We start from the raw sequence: 3,742 nt of genomic DNA on the forward strand, positions 1-3,742 counted from the left end.
GCGGAAGCATATGCGGTACGTGCACAGACCCGCCATACACCTGCAGTATATAAGGCGTCTACAAGAACAAGTCGATAGGAGTAAAAGACATAAAATAACCCTATTCAGACATCAGAGCATAGTAAAAGTCACCAGACTATCAACAATAGAATAAGGAGCAACAATCCAAAATCTCAACAACCAAGGAGGTAACCCAACTGAAACATCTAGCCCAACAGTAAATATACATCACGGGCTATACAAAAAGTAGGTACAATGGTAGTCACTCTATACACTGGACATCAACCTTGGCAGTAGCCCGAGTAGCAAGGTGATCAACTAGCATGCCCCTAGCAATGTCTAGCTAGACGCGACTCCCTTGCCACGATCCCTAGCCTCTCCTGTAGATGGCTCTGTAAAAAAAATAACAACAAAAAGGGCGTGAGAACTATAAACAATAGTTCCCAGTGGGTAAGCTGCCAGCCTTGGCGAATTACACCACTAGGCTCATGATGTACTAAATGAAAGCGAAAGCAGTAATTGCATGATATATAATTATGCAATGCTAACAGGTAATGAGTACGAAAGTAACGTGTAATCATAGTCTCAACAGTAATGAATCAAGTGAATAATAGAAGCATAGCAACTATGATAAGCATGAACATAAGCACAAATGTGTAAGTAACTACTGTACACTGTAACTGATAATCATTCATTACTGTCCAATTTTTTTTAGCACTTTCCTTTCATTCACAGGGATCTACACAAGGTAGTCCAGCTTGCGCCGCGCCTAATGGCCCCGTGGTAGTGTACACTCCCCACGGCAATCCACTTCGGCACCCAATCCTGCACGGACGAGCAACTGTCGCGTAGGCCAACTCCGGAGTGCCGGCTTGTAGGGAGCTACGAGCACAAGCATGTGCGAATGAGCACGATGGCAAGCAAGCAAGGTCCACAATCCAACATGTCTCAACTATCACAATTTAGCTCACAATATTCTCGCTCTCGATCCTTTGATCGGAATTTCAATATAACCAATATTGACAACAACTAGTATCCACTAGATTAACAAACATGTGAGAGTAATGCTAGTTAACATATGGCATTAAAATTTTTCCACTATCATGACACTATCAACATAGTCACATGGCGTATCATTATTCTCAACTTTATAATCGATAAAGTCACGAGAATATCATTGTTCTCTACTTTACAAAAGCATAATTATCATGTCCATTAGTTATTTAACTTAACTAAAGATAAACATAACATAAGCATAAGTACAATTATGCACGAATTCTCTCTACTTCATAGAGGTTCTATTCAATGTTATGGCAAAGAAGTTCCAAACAACCATATTGTGCCAACATCGCCCAACTATATTAATTCCATACATATAGAACATAGGGGAGCTTCACTTGCTCTGGTTAGGTCAAACCCACCTAGTACTAAGCTCCAAATAGTCACAAGAAGTCGCAATAATCAGCTCCACAAGGCTCCAACACTGCTGAAAACAAACATCAACACCGTGTCAAAAGGACGATCGAAATGTCCAATTTCGGCCTAATTTGTACTTAGTACAAAGTAACCCTTACATCCCTGTTTTGGGCTAGTATAATACCTCAAGTTAAGCTTCCAAAAGGCCCTCCAATGCCAGTAGAAGGCGGTCCAAGGGTCAATTACCCTCTTGCTGCGCACAATACCGAAACGACGTCAATATGCTTACATATAAGCTATTATAGTCGAATTTTTGCAATTTCAGCTTCCTAACTGAAATTCTTGCTTACCTCAGGTTAGAACACCTTCTAAACCAGCCTCCCAAGTCACCAAAATAGCTTAATATGATCCGCAAACCTGCTGCGAAGAGAAAAAATTCAAACAGCATCAATTCGCTCGATTAATCCGCGTATAGCTTTGAATTAGAGTCATAATTCACTAATTATCTTTATCAAACTTTAAAACAACTTTCCTCTGAGCTAAAGTAGATAATTCACAGTCAATATAATATCTCTTAACTGCTGTAAACAACTTCTAGCTCAGTTGGAAGCAACAAGACTAAACGGCGTCCAAATTCAATGCTAAACCGGAAACTAGAGAGAAATCGAGTTGAGTACATCTCTAAAGCTGAGATTCAGCTTCCCATGGTGGTAACTTCACAGAAAACACAGCAAAACTCCATCTCCCCACGTGCCAGGGACTTCCCTTGAGTCCTCCAATCAACGAGCAACGAGCGCGGCGCGAAAACGGCGAGAATCGGCGGCTTTTCTCTAGAGAGAGAAAAACCCTAGAGAGAGAGAAAGAGGGAAGGTGGAAGAACTCTCTCCTGAGCTCAAGCAACTCTTGCTGAGCTCCTGGGGTCGAACTGGGGTGATGAGGATAAGTATAGAGGGTGAAATGACCAAACTGGCCTTGCTGCCACGCAACTGCAGCTGCTGCTGCTTGCTGTACCGGTACAGGGTAATGGCTGTACCAGTACACAATGCAGAAAATGCTGATTTCGAAATTGTAATGCACTTTCTCACTTCTAGCTTTCCAATCATCCTCTAACTTACTCAAAAACTTGTCCAAACCTTATTAGAACATGTGGAATAGTTCCACATCTCATTCTACACACTCGAACTCCGCAGTTTGCATAAGTTCAGTGTATTACATTTCACCCCTCCTTAAAAGAAGTTTCGTCCGCGAAACTTGTAAACACTTACCTCACAGTTCCATCGAGAATAGATAGGGATAATGCCCTTGCATTGCACTCTCCAGTTCTCAAGTGGCTTCCCGTTCTTCGTGATTGCTCCAAAGTATCTTCACATATGGTATTTCGCGGTTTCGAAGCCGTTTCACTTCTTGAGCTAGTATTCTCACTGGATGCTCTTCAAAGCTCAAATCTTCTTGTAAGTCCACTGGAGTACTTTCTAATATGTGGGTCGGATCAAAAACATATTTTCGAAGTGTGAAAACATGAAACACATTATGCACTCCTGATAGGTTTGGCGGTAACGCAAGCCGATATGCTAGGGGGCCTATCCGTTCCAACACCTCGTAGGGTCCAATAAATCGGGGACTTAACTTCCCTCGGAGACCAAATCTCTTAATTCCTTTTGTCGGGAAAACCTTTAGGAATACATGATCACCAATTTGAAATTCCAATTCTCGCCGACGTTTATCCGCATAGCTCTTTTGTCGACTTTGGGCTGTCAGTAGACGTTCTCGCGCAAGTCGAACTTTAGCTTCAGCTTATTGTAATACGTCTGGACCCAAAACCAATCTCTCACCCACTTCACTCCAATGAAGTGGTGATCTGCACTTTCTACCATACAGAGCTTCAAAAGGTGCCATCTGAATACTTGCTTGATAACTATTGTTATAAGCAAATTCAGCCATCGGCAGGAACTGTGGCCAACTGCCCTGGTAATCAATCACGCAAGCCCTCAACATATCCTCAAGGGTCTGGATAGTACACTCGGACTGCCCATCACTCTGGGGGTGGAAAGCAGTGCTAAAATCCAATCGAGTACCCAAAGCTTTTTGTAAACTCCTCCAGAAATGTGAAACAAATCGGGTGTCTCGATCAGAAACAATAGAGGCTGGTACTCCATGTAATCGCATAATTTCATCTAGGTACATTTGTGCGAGTCTCTCCCCTGACCAAGCTGTATGAATTGGGATAAAGTGGGCAGATTTGGTCAATCTATCCACAATTACCCAGATTGCATCATGGCCTGCTTGTGAACGAGGTAATCCAACGATGAAATCCATAGTGATCCTT

General features: G+C 42.4%; 1 long non-coding RNA gene across 2 annotated transcripts; it reads right to left on the reverse strand.

Moving 5' to 3' along the window:
* Positions 1–372: 372 nt before the first annotated feature.
* On the reverse strand, positions 373–1,639 carry LOC109704244. Of its 2 annotated transcripts, none has more exons than XR_002214253.1 (3): positions 1,601–1,639; positions 1,422–1,483; positions 373–392 (listed from the first exon to the last, which is right to left on the reverse strand). It is a non-coding gene; the product is annotated as an uncharacterized LOC109704244 (long non-coding RNA). The 2 variants fall into 2 exon arrangements; XR_002214254.1 differs by having other exon boundaries at positions 1,422–1,486; positions 1,601–1,634.
* Between the last annotated feature and the right edge of the window lie 2,103 nt (positions 1,640–3,742).

Source organism: Ananas comosus, unplaced genomic scaffold (assembly GCF_001540865.1).
Source record: "Ananas comosus cultivar F153 unplaced genomic scaffold, ASM154086v1, whole genome shotgun sequence".
Lineage (NCBI taxonomy): Eukaryota > Viridiplantae > Streptophyta > Magnoliopsida > Poales > Bromeliaceae > Ananas > Ananas comosus.